This window comes from Bufo gargarizans, chromosome 2, assembly GCF_014858855.1.
Source record: "Bufo gargarizans isolate SCDJY-AF-19 chromosome 2, ASM1485885v1, whole genome shotgun sequence".
Taxonomy (NCBI): domain Eukaryota; kingdom Metazoa; phylum Chordata; class Amphibia; order Anura; family Bufonidae; genus Bufo; species Bufo gargarizans.
Window position 1 is genome coordinate 248,693,200 of NC_058081.1, and position 14,104 is coordinate 248,707,303.

The window sequence follows — 14,104 nt, forward strand, 5'->3', positions numbered from 1 at the left end:
TTGATGTGTTCCATAAGCGTTAAAGGAAAATAGAGGTGAAATTCCAAAATGTCTTTTTTTTTGTAGACTTTTTATGTTAATTAATTTTTTATTGTAACATAGCAAGGGTTAACAGCGAAATAAACCTCAAAATAAATAACTCTGGTTATGCAGAAATACCCCATATGTGGTGGTAAACTGCTGTAGGGGCACATAGCAGTGGTCAGAAGGAAAGGTGCACCATATGTATTTTGTATTTGAAGAGACCCTGATGTACCCCTACAGTGGAAACCCTCAAAAAGTTACCCCATTTTGGAAACTACACCCCTCAAAGAATATATTAAGGAGTGTACTGAGCACTTTGACCCATAAGCGTTTTACGGAATTTGGAAACACTTGGCTGTGAAAATGAAAAGTTTAATTTCTTACAATAAAATGTTGCTTTAGCCCCAATTTATTTTTGGAGAACCCAATAATTTGTTACCCATTTTCTCCCGAATAAGGCAACACCCCATATGTGGTGGTAAACTTCTTTGGGGGCACATGGCAGGACTCAAAAAGGAAGGAGCGCCATAGGTCTTTTGCAGCGCAGATATTGATGGATTGGTTTAAGGGTGCTATTTGTTTATTATTTTTTGAGTGATTGTCTTATGTGGGGGTTAATTTTTTGTGGGATGAGATTACATTTTCATTTGTACCATTTTGGAGCATATATGACTTTGTGATCACTTGGTATTACTTTTTGTGAGACAAGTTGACAAAAAAAATTGCTGTTTTGGCACAGTTTTTTAAAGTAATTTTTTTTACAGCATTCACCTGAGGGGGCATATCATGTGATATTTGTATAGAGCAGGTTGTTACGGACATAGTGATACCGAATATGTCTATTATTTTTATTTTTGTTAAGTTTTACACAGTAAAATCATTTTTGACAAGAAACATACACTGCCTGTCCCAAAAAAAAAGTCGCCACAAAAAAAAGGTCACACACTCTAATATTTCGTTGGATCAAGGCACGCATTCGCTGTAGCATTGTTTCAATAAGCTTCTGCAATGTCACAAGATTTATTTCCATCCAGTGTTGCATTAATTTTTCACCAAGATCTTGCATTGATGATGGTAGAGTCTGACTGCTGCGCAAAGCCTTCTCCAGCACACCCCAAAGATTCTCAATGGGGTTAAGGTCTGGACTCTGTTGTGGCCAATCAGTGTGTGAAAATGATGTCTCATGCTCCCTGAACCATTCTTTTACAATTTGAGCCTGATGAATCCTGGCATTGTCATCTTGAAATATGCCCGTGCCATCAGGGAGAAAAAAAAATCCATTGATGGAATAACCTGGTCATTCAGTGTGTTCAGGTAGTCAGCTGACCTCATTCTTGGAGCACATACTGTTGCTGAACCTACACTTGACCAACTACAGCAACCCCAGATCATAGCACTGCCCCCACAGTCTTGTACAGCAGGCACTAGGCATGCCTCTTCTTACCCTGATGCGCCCATCACTTTGGAACAGGGTAAATATTAAATCATCAGACCACATGACCTTCTTTCATTGCTCCAGAGTCCAATCTTTATGCTCCCTAGCAAATCAAATCCTTTTTTTCTGGTTTGCCTCACTGATTAGTGGTTTTCTTATGGCTACACAGCTGTTCAGTCCCAGTCCCTTGAGTTTCCTTCACATTGTGCATGTGGAAATACTCTTACTTTCACTATTAAACATAGCCCTGAGTTCTACTGTTGTTATTCTTCGATTTGATTTCACCAAACGTTTAAGTGATCGCCGATCACGATTATTCAAGATTTTTTCCCCCGCCACATTTCTTCCTCGAATATGATGAGTCCCCACTATCCTTCCAGTTTTTAATAATGCGTTGGACAGTTCTTAACCCAATTTTAGTAGTTTCTGCAATCTCCTTAGATGTTTTCTCTGCTTGATGCATGCCAATGATTTGACCCTTCTCAAACAGACTAACATCTTTTCCATGACTACGAGATGTGTCTTTTGACATGGTTGTTTAACAAATGAGAGGCAACTCATTGCACCAGTTGGGGTTAAATAACTTATAGCCAGCTGAAAGATAATTGCCCATGCACTAATTATCCAATAGGAGGCTCATAACTATTTGCTTAGTTAAATCCAAGTGGTGACTTTTTTTGGACAGGCAGTGTATCTTGTTTTTGTGTGCATTTTTTTAAAGCCATATATTAAATTTTTTGGGTGATTATCTTAGGTAGGGTCTATTTTTTTGCAGGATGAGATGATGATTTGATTGGTCACATTTTGGAGTACATACAACTTTTTGATCACTTGGTATTACACTTTTTGTGACGCAAGGTGACAGTTGGCACAGTTTTGTATTTTAATTTTTTTACAGTGTTCACCTGACAGGGATATTTTTATAGAGCCGGTGGATGCGGACATGGAGATACCAAATATCCAGGACAGAAACCGCAGGGAGGTTTCTTTCCATGCGGCAATTGCAGCATATGCAAGAAACTAAAAATAAATAAAAAACAGAACATAAAGTTGGAAATACACAATGAATGGACAGGGGACACAGAAATACACAAAATAAAGGATCACATTACCTGCAAAAGTCAGGGCGCAATATATGCAATAACATGTCCGTGTAAAAAAACATACATAGGACGCACAAAAAGAACAATAAGTAAAAGAATAGGGGAACACATCTACAACATAGGAAGAAAATATGAGGGTCACCCGCTCTCCAGACATTACAAAGAGAAACACGGGGGAAAGTATAACGGCACCACCTGTTGTGGTATTGAAATAGTTAAAAAAGACAAAAGAGGAGGAGATTATATAAAGAAAATGTCCAGGACAGAAAGCCGCTGGATATTCAACCTAAATACTCTAGCACCCTCAGGATTGAATTCTGAAATAGAACTATTTGCTTTCCAGTAGACATCAAACCAGAATACTGGCAAGGAAGGGGTTAAGAATGGGAGGAGATACGGACCTTTAAAATCAGCACCAGGAACCAGAACAGCTATCCCTGACGAAGATTAGCGATCTAATCGAAACGCGTTGGAGTATTTTTGGTCCTCCTGGTCCACCGTAGCTACCACCGTGATGTCACGCAGCACTCCGTGCAAGCGTGTACGAGCGGCCTTTTCAAACCACGAGCTGTGCCACCGGCCGGGGCAAGCTCTGCAGTTTAGATTTTATATTTTTTTTACAAAAACCAACAAGAAATAATAAATAACCATTAGGGCAAACCTCCCCAAACCCTTCCCCATCCTGGACGGCACCTAAATAGGAGGAAAAAAACAGAAAAAAGAAAAAGCAAGAAGGACACAGAGGAACAGGATCCGCAGCTGCAACATCGAGGACAAGGTATTCCATTACTCTGGGAGTCACTGTATCATATGCTGTGGGCCTTTACAGTACTGAACAGGCAGGGAGAGAGGGGAAGAGGGGGTATACGTCGCGCAGTACCGAACAGATACGAGATACCAAATATGTCTACTTTTATTTTTTTCTATTTTTTTATAATTTAAATTTGGGAAACGGACACTTTTTTTTTACTTGAAACTTTACTTTTTTTTATTATGTACAACTATTTTTGTTAAACTTTTTTTTACTTAATTTTTTCTCCCACTATGGGAATTCAACTTTTGGGGGTCTGAACCCCTCTACAATGCATTACAATACATCTGTATTGTAATGCATTGGCTGCAAGTGCATTACACAGTGTAATACACTTACAGCCTTCTTGCCTGTGAGACCCAGCACGATGCCCATTTCCTCTGGTGGGCCCAAGGGACTTCAGTCCGATGCTGCGCGTATTGAACGTCATTCCAAATTCATATAATTGAGAGTTTGTACATTATGGACCATCATGGTATGTCTTTATATTTCTGCATTGCAAATGATTAAATTAAATAGTTCACACCGCAGTGCACAATTTGTGTCAACCACAACACAGAAAGAACTCCTTGTCCTGTGATAGTCTGTCATGGTAACTTCATTAGTTGCGATGCTACGCTGCACTACTTGACTTTGATAAGTGTTCCGCCATCAGGCTTTACATACTCACTTACTTATAGCAGCTGTAATATGCTCTAAAGTATTTCATTAGGAGAGATCTGGTATATTATGTTACCACTTATATACCATGATATGCCATTAAGCAGTTGTTATATGTTAAAATCAGTTATATAACTCCCTAATGGTTAACCCAGTTATTGCTTCTTTGAAGCTGGTACACAGCATCTATAGGATTTACCTGTTCCATAATGCACTACGGAGAAATTTTTAAAGAATGTGTACACCTTCTGAGGCAATTTTTGTTTATGATTGCATTGTACTCATTTTTGGCTAAAAATTATATTTTCAATTGACCTTTAATAAAAATATTGAGCTGTTCTGTCACAAAGGGTTAACTGTTTTTCTGGCTGAATAAAATGTACTTTCACTTTGTGTTGTTCATCTAATAAACCTTATCTCTAAACTACTAAGAAGTCATAAACACTTATATAAGCCACATTCTTATCAGTAAGATAAGAACTGAGCTATAATGAGAGTTTAAAATGTCAGAGAGCAGCGATAAGGAGCCATCAGCTCCCCAACTGACGGAAAAGAGAGAAAATACAGAGGTTGTTACTAGAACATCTTGGCTATGTACAGAGAAAAGGAGGCCATTTTTTTAAATAAACCAATAAAAAAAATACTTTTAGCTCAAAATGAGTACAATGCAATAATAAAAAATGTACTCCAAAGGCGTACATAGCCTTTAAATCCGGGATTTTAATATTGATGGCCTATCCTCAGTTTAGGTAACCAATATCTGTCACGGATGTAGTAGGGGAGAACACCAAAAGACAACAAGAAGGAAGGGAAAAGACACTAGGCCTCACCGCTAGGGAAGGAAAAGGGTCACCACCAATAAAACCCTGCTCCTGGCCCTAACTCCTGTCCGTATGGGCACCTCTTGATGGTAGAGATGCCCATACACAAGAACCTAGAAAACCCTGGTGGCCCTCGGATGCCCTAATGGTAATGACATGGCAGAGACAATCCGCTCCTTCCCTGGTGAAGGAACCAGCGTCTCGCTGAGGCCTAGTAAACAACAAAGGTGGGGGGAATACAAAATACAACAAGCGGAACACTTAACTTCTGAGACTGATGGATGATGGATGAACAGGACTTCAACTAGAACCACACTCCAGCTCTTCCAAAAACCAAATGAAGCTATCCAGAACAAGGAGTGATGGGTAAAGTCAGACTAAATATGGGAAGGTAAAGGTCACATGATCCACACCTGAACAGGAGGTGTGGACATACCAGCAACACACAGACAAAGTGAAACCAAAAAAGGCTGTCAGATCACTAACGTGCAGATAATCTTTCAGATCTTCTCAAACCTGTCACCAGTGTGACAGTACCCCCCCTTCTACAGGTGACCTCCTGGCACCCAGGACCGACCTTATCAGGATGAGCTCTGTGGAATGCTCTCACCAGACGACTAGCATTAACATCGGTCGCTGGAACCCACATCCTCTTCTCTGGTCCGTACCCTCTCCAATGAACGAGATACTGGAGGGATCTCCAGAGAACTCGGGAGTCCACAATCCTGCTGATCTGAAATTCTAAATTGCCGTCCACCATAACAGGATCGGGAGGCAAGGAGGACGGTTCAACACATTTTTTTAACAACGATTTATGAAATACGTTATGGATTTTCAATGCCTGAGGAAGTTCAAGACGGAAGGCTACAGGGTTAACAATGGCAGTGATCTTATATGGACCAATAAATCTTGGTCCCAACTTCCAAGAAGGCACCTTAAGTTTAATGTTTCTTGTAGACAGCCACACAGAATCACCCACTCAGGTCTGGACCACTCATACGTCTTCTGTCAGCCGCACGCTTATACCTGTTACCCATCTTTTCCAGGTTATTTTGGATTTTCCGCCAAATAGAAGACAAAGAAGAGGAAAATCGTTCCTCCTCAGGAATGCCGGAATTATGTGCACCAGAAAATGTACCAAACTGTGGATGGAACCCAAATGCCCCCAAAAACGGCGACTTATCAGTGGATTCCTGTCTACGGTTATTTATAGAAAACTCAGCTAACGACAAAATTGAAGACCACTCTTCCTGATTCTCTGAAACAAAACCATCTCAAGTGAGTCTCCATATTCTGATAAGTGCGCTCCGTCTGTCCGTTCGACTGAGGATAAAAAGCCGAAGAGAAGGACAATTGTACACCCAGACGAGTACAGAACACTCTCCAGAATCTGGAAACAAACTGAGTCCCTCTATCGGACACCACATCAGAGGGAATGCCATGTAGTTTCATTATGTTGTCGACAAACACCTGCGCAAGAGTTTTAGCATTGGGTAGACTAGGTAATGCAATAAAGTGTGCCATTTTACTAAAACGATCGATAACCACCAGAATCACGGTCTTTCCCGAAGAATTCTGTAAATCCGTGATAAAATCCATGGAAAAATGTGTCCAAGGTCTGGACGGGATGGGCAATGGAAGCAGAGATCTGGAAGGCCGAGTATGTGTCACCTTAGCACGTGTACAGGTACCACAGGCTGGCTGACACATAGTCCTCAATACACTTACGCAACCCCGGCCACCAGACTCTGCGAGAGATGAGATCGACAGTCGCTCTGCTCCCAGGGTGCCCAGCAAGCACCGTACAGTGATGTTCCTCGAACACCCTGTGACGTAGTCCGGAGCATCCTCCTGTGCCTCCAACACCCTGGTCTCAAGATCAGGATAAAGAGCGGATATAACTACCTACCCCTTCAGATAAAATGGGACTAGGGTCATTAGACTCACCCCCCCCAGGAAATCTACATGACAAAGCATCCGCCTTGACGTTCTTAACCCCAGGGCGGTAAGTGACGATGAAGTTAAATCTGTTGAAAAACAATGATCATCTGGCCTGCCTTGGGTTCAGTCGCTTAGCCGACTCCAAGTAGGCCAGATTCTTGTGATCCGTAATTACCGTAATAGGATGAATTGCTCCTTCCAACCAATGCCGCCATTCCTTGAATGCAAACTTAATGGCCAGCAATTCCCTATTCCCCACATGATAATTGCTTTCAGCAGTCGAGTTTTTTAGAAAAAAATGCACATGGGCCCCATTTACTAGGTGAAGGACCCTGCGACAATATTGCTCCTACCCCAACCTCAGACACGTCAACCTCAACAATAAATGGCTGAGAGACGTCCGGTTTCACCAGAATAGGGGCCGAAGCAAAACATTCTTTCACAGCAGAAAAGGCCTGTAATGCCGCATCAGACCAGATAGAAATATCAGCACCCTTCCTAGTCATGTCTGTTAAAGGTTTAACCACCGATGAATAGTTCAAGATAAATTTACGGTAGTAGTTAGTAAACCCCAAAAACCGCATAAGCACTTTCAGATTTTCGGGTCGATCCCAGTCCAACACAGCACGGACCTTATCGGGATCCATACGAAAGCCTGAGGATGAGAGCAGGTAACCCAGAAATTGCATTTCCTGTACAGCAAATACACACTTTTCCATCTTAGCATACAACTTATTCTCTCTTAGGATCTGTAACACCTGTCTCACATGATCCTGATGAGTCTCCATATTAGGCGAATAAATTAGTATGTCATCAAGGTATACAACAACAAACCTCCCCACCAGATGATGAAAGATGTCATTAACAAAGTGTTGAAAAACCGCAGGAGCATTAGTTAACCAAAAGGGCATGACCAGGTTTTCAAAATGACCCTCAGGGGTATTAAATGCGATCTTCCACTCATCCCCCTCCTTGATCCTTACCAGATTATATGCCCCCGTCAGATCCAATTTAGAGAACACCTTGGCACCGACAATCTGACTAAAAAAATCTGGAATCAAAGGAAGGGGGTAAGGATCACAGACGGTAATACGACTGAGCACACGGAAGTCCAGACATGGTCTCAGGGTACCATCCTTTTTCTTTACAAAGAAAAATCCAGCAGCCACTGGGGACTTGGATGGTCTAATATGTCCCTTTGCCAAACTCTCGTGATATACTCTCGCATAGCTTTTCTTTCGGGTTCCGAAAGATTATACAACTGAGATTTGGGCAATTTAGCTCCAGCAATAAGATTGACGGGACAGTCATACTCCCGGTGTGGAGGCAACTCCTGATTACCACTCTCAGAAAACACATCAGAAAATTCAGAAATTAACGAGGGTACAGTTTTAGTGGTAACCATAGAGAACGATGCATTGAGACAGTTGTCCATGCAAAAATCACTCCAATCGAGAATCTGTCTTGCTTGCCAATCGATGTTAGAGTTAGGTTTGGCAGAGAAAAAGCCCAAGATTGTGCGTCCTCTTTAAAGAGGACCTTTCACTACAATAAAAAATCTAAACTAAGCATACAGACATGGAGAGCGGCGCCCAGGGATCTCCCTGCACTTACTATTATCCCTGGGCACTGCTCCGTTCTCCAGGTATAGGCTCCAGTATCTTCAGATTTTCAGCTCAACTGGGGGGAGCCTGCTGGCGTCTCCTTCTGCCAGGCTGTAGCGCTGGCCAATGGCAGCGCTCAGCTCATAGCCTGAGAGTTTTTTTTGTTCTCTCAGGCTATGGCCAACACTTCAGCCTGGTAGAAGGAGACGCTGGCAGGCTCCTCCCAGTTGAGCCGAAAATCTGAAGATACCGGAGCCTATACCGGGAGAAAGGAGCGGCGCCCAGGGATAATAGTAAGTGCAGGGAGATCCCTGGGTGCCACTCTCCATGTCTATATGCTTAGTTTAGATTTTTTATTGTAGTGAAAGGGCCTCTTTAAGCAATGAAATAATCATACCCACATGTGTATGGACGCAGCCTAAAGTATAATTTACATGACTCCCTGTACCGCATAAAATTGTCACTACCCCCGAAAAACCTATCTGGGAGAGCTACCTTCAGTTCAGGCAGGCCTGGAACCCACCACCAGAACCAGCAGCCTGTGGACTCTGAATCTGCAAAACCATCGCATGGAGGTCTGCTACCTCCAAAGTCAAATTCTTCAGCTGTTTGACCAGAGCAGTCATAGCATCCATAGCTGCACAGATCAGAACAAAAAATGGCGGTATGGGCTCTGGATAATGTCACGGATGTAGTAGGGGAGAACATCTAAAGACAACAAGAAGGAAGGGTAAAGACACTAGGCCTCACCTCTAGGGAAGGAAAAGGGTCACCACCTATAAAACCCTGCTCCTGGCCCTAACTCCTATCTGTATGGGCACCTCTCGATGGTAGAGATGCCCATACACAGGAACCTAGAAAACCCTGGTGGCCCTCGGATGCCCTAATGGTAATGACAGGGCAGAGACAACCCGCTCTTTCCCTGGTGAAGGAACCAGCGTCTCTCTGAGGCCTAGTAAACAACAAAGGTGGGGGGAATACAAAATACAATAAGCGGAACACTTAACTTCTGAGGCTGATGGATGATCGATGATGGATGAACAGGACTTCAACTAGAACCACACTCCAGCTCTTCCAAAAACCAAATGAAGCTATTCAGAGCAAGGAGTGATGGGTAAAGTCAGACTAAATAGGGGGAGGTAAAGGTCACATGATCCACACCTGAACAGGAGGTGTGGACATACCAGCAACACACATACAAAGTGAAACCAAAAGAGGCTGTCAGATCACTAACGTGCAGATCTTTCAGATCTTCTCAAACCTGTCACCGGTGTGACAACATCAGATCGGCAAAGATCCAACTCCCGACACCCCTGCCAATTAACTGTTTGGCATCACATCAGATTTCTGGGCCAAATTGGCATACAACCCTAGACTATTTTCCATTATTATATAAGAATATCAATTTCTAAGATGATACAGTCCTATAACATTAAATGCCAATTTTACATATTTGACAAATAATTTTTAATAAAATTATGAAATTCTCTCTAGACCATGTGTGTCATGTATAAAATTAAAAAGACTAAGGGAACCTGTAAAAGTAAAGGAGAGATGTTCACAGACTGAGTACAGTGTAAGTGAAGAAATAAACTTGCAGTGATTTAAATTAGCACTATTGATGTTGGCAACAATACAGAATGTGATAGGAATTCAATTATGCAAAGCACATGGATAACACATGCTTCTCTGAGCACTAACTCGAAAAATTTAGGAAAGATTTCATACAATAGAAAGGTTTAGGAATCTACTGCTTACCCATATTGATAGGGCTTGCTGTGTGACAATCTCCATGAATATTGTCTGTTTATACCCTTCCTGACAACATCAGATAGTTCAAAGATCTCTTCTACTCAAGATGGATGTATCCTCGTTGGTCACATTGTATTGCTATCAGACCTGTGTCATAGAGTTTGACAAGGGCTGACCCCAGGAAGATTTTATAAATAGCTTGAGTTCTGACAATTAATATAGGGATCTGTCAGCTTGATATTTTGGTTCACAGTTTTAATGTTGCCATTGTACGAGTCTAGACGAAAAGCTGTGAAAGAGATGTAGCATGAGGGGCTTACTCTCCCACTCCCCATCCATAAACCCTCAAGTTTGCACAGTGAAAAAGCTGTTCTGGAAAATTCCAATGAGTGCCGGAACTGCACAATGACAGCTGAGGTAAAGTGCTGAAAATCAAAATTCTAATATGATTACCTAGATTTTCTATTCTCTTGTAAACTGGACCTAAATTGGAATAGAAAATGATAACCTGCCATGGAAGTTTACATGCACATCATCTACATTGTAGCGGCGGTGCAGTGTAATTACAGATTCCTCTCCCATTCACGTGAACAGGACAACCAGCTGTAAGGGCAGAGGGAGATGAGCGCTTCCATTGTGGGAGCGCTCATCCCCATAGTTATCTGTATTGCCATCCTCAGGACAGTGATACAGATGGCTGTGTTGCGGCGGGGCAGGGGAGGGAAAGGCGTCTCCCTTCTCTGTTACTCTGATACGCTGCAGGCCTAGTGCCGTACATCGTGGGACATAGGCCCGAAGAGGCCTGCATCGCATCGCTGCCCTGGAGGTAAGTATAAGTCTTTATTTTTTTATATGGTACAATACTGGCTACTGGCACATGATTGTGGGGGCCATCTATGGGGGGCACTTGTTACTGGCACACAATTGGGGGGCACTTGTTATTGGCACATGATTGGGGGGCCATCTATGGGGGCACTTCTCACTGGCACATGATGGGGGGCACTTCTTACTGGCACATGATTGGGGAGCACTGTGGGGGCATCTATGGGGGCACATCTTACTGGCACATTGTGGGGGCATCTATGGGGGCACTTCTTGCTGGCACTGAGGCCACAAAGAAGGAGTATTTTATATGGGGGGCTTTGTATAGGGGCATTTTATACCTGGGCACATCATGGTGGGTACTATGGGGTCATCTATAGGGGGCACTAAGAAGGGGTATTTCATGCAAATTATGGGGGAAACTGAGGGCATCTACTGGGGCACTATATATGGGGTATTTTATACTGGCACATTATGGGGCACTATGGGGACATTAGCTCAACTGGGGGCATTAAAGGGGGGTATATTTTGTACTGTCACATTATATGGAGAATTATTACTACTGGGGGGCATTATGGTGGACTTTATTACTACTGAGGGTCTAGGGGGAACATGATTACTAGTATGGGCACTATGGGAGCATTATTACTTCTGGGGCACAGTGGGGACATGTTGGGGGCACTGTAGGAGCACTATTACTACCATGTGTGCTCTAGCAGAAAATTATTACTATTGGTGGGACTTTTGGGAGCACTATTACTGTGGGGGAACCCTGGCACAGTCTCAGCTCACCACAATTATTTTTGGGGGACAATATGTTTACACTATTAGTGTCACGGCACTATTTGCTGGATGCAGTTATTTTAGGGCACTGTGTGCCAATAATTATTAAAGGGAACTATCTGCATTGTATTACTATTATCAGGGGGTTTATCTGTTGCTGCAGTATAATATTGGGGAGCACAGCAGCACAGTATTGGGGATGGTAGGATGATTTGTCCAGAAGATGGGAGGATGACAGAAAAGTAGTAAACTAAGATTTTTTGCTTGGTCAAACTGCAGACTAGAAATGGCTGAAAAATGGTGGTCTGGTGTGATGGGCCGAAAGGAAAAGATGAGGAAAGAGAATGTCTACATCAAAGAGACATCACTGGATGTAAGTAGTTTGGGGTGCTGTATTACCCTGTATGTTCTGTAGCGATGGGAGGGTGGATATAGAATTTGGCCCACACTTTAGCAGCCCCTGGCCCCAAACTTCAGCTCACACTGTGCGTGTTCTGAATTCTGGGGGCTCACACCCATCTACTACATTATCTGTACACAGAGATTATCACTGTGTTATTAGTGGTGTTAAATAGGACTGCAGGCAATATCCACTATATTATCTGTAAAAGGGGGCGTAGCCACAGGATGGGGGGGGGGGCGCAATACTTGGCTTGCCCCGGGTGCTGGCAACCCACACTATGCCACTGCATCTCTCCGGTGTTATCTGGAAAAACGTATCCGGCATTTTTTTTTTCACATTTTTTGCGGTCTGAGCATGCGTAGACCGCAATGCTGAATATGTTTTGCTGGAACACTCGGGGTTGGATCCAGATTAATGCATTTTAAAGGTAAAGTGTTCCAGAATTTTGGACGGAGATAAAACCGGTATTATCTCCTTCCTGAAAAGGCAAAAAGACTGAACTGAAGGCATCCTGATGCATCGTGAACGGTTTGCTCTCCATTCAGAATGCATTAGGATAAAACTGATCACTTCTTTTCCGGTATTGAGCCCCTAGGACGGAGCTCAATGCCGGAAAAAAATAACCCTAGTGTGAAAGTACCCGTATATGGGCTTCTTCTGTCTTTTACATATTGTTGGAAATCATTGATGTTCAGGTAATGTGATAGATCCCACAGTAGGATCTCAAGAAGCCAAATAATTCAGCCTACAATGAAAAATTTGTCATGGTCAAGGGATGCAGAGGTTGTGAAAAGTAATGATGATGTTCCTAACCCTATATCATGCCTCTCAACTTTAGAAAAGAAAGCCAAAGCAAATTTTTACCAAGCTAGGCAACGCCTCTAACTACGCCCAAAACATAACTAAACACCTAATCCCACCCAGTCCCCTAAATGCCCCCACATAGTAATTATTTCCCCTTTATGCCACCACACAGTAGTTATGACAGCATTCTGCCTCCTTCACAGTAGCTATGCAAAGATATGTGCCCCCTCACAGTACTGATGCCCAGATATGTGCCCCCTCACAGTAGTTATGCCCAGATATGTGTCCCCTCACAGTAGTTATGCCCAGATATGTGCCCCTCACAGTAGTTATGCCCAGAAATGTGCCCTCTCACAGTAGTAATGTCCAGATATGTGTCCCCTCACAATAGTTATGTCCAAATATATGCCCCCTCACAGTAGTGATGCCCAGATATGTGCCCCCTTACAGTAATATGCCCAGGATTGTGCCCCCTCACAATAGCGATGCCCAGATTTGCCCCATCGTAGTAATATGCCCAGTTGTGACCCCTCTCAGTAATATGCCCAGCTGTGCTCCCTCACAGTAATATGCTCAGCTGTGTCCCCTCAGTAATATGCCCAGCTCTGCCCCCTTCACAGTAATATGTCCAGCTGTGGCCCCTCACAGTAATATATCCAGTTGTGCCCCTGACTGTAATATGCCCAGTAATGTGCCCCCTCACAGTAATATGTCCAGTTATGTGCCCCCTCACAGTAATATGTCCAGTTATGTGCCCCCTCACAGTAATATGCCGAGGATTGTGGCCCCTCAAAGTAATATGCCCAGCTGTTCTTCCTCACAGTAATATGCCCAGTTATATGCCCCATCACAGTAATATGCCCAGTTATGTGCTCCCTCACAGTAATATGTCCAGTTATGTGCCCCCTTACAGTAATATGCCGAGGATTGTGGCCCCTCAAAGTAATATGCCCAGCTGTTCTTCCTCACAGTAATATGCCCAGTTGTGCCCCTTTACCGTAATATGCCCAGGATTGTGCCCCCTCACAGTAATATGCCCAGTAAAGTGCTCCCTTTACAGGCATAAAAAAAATCCACATATAATCACCTCGTTCCCCAGCAGGGACAGTTGCCAGGGAGTGGAACATACCTCCCCTGTACA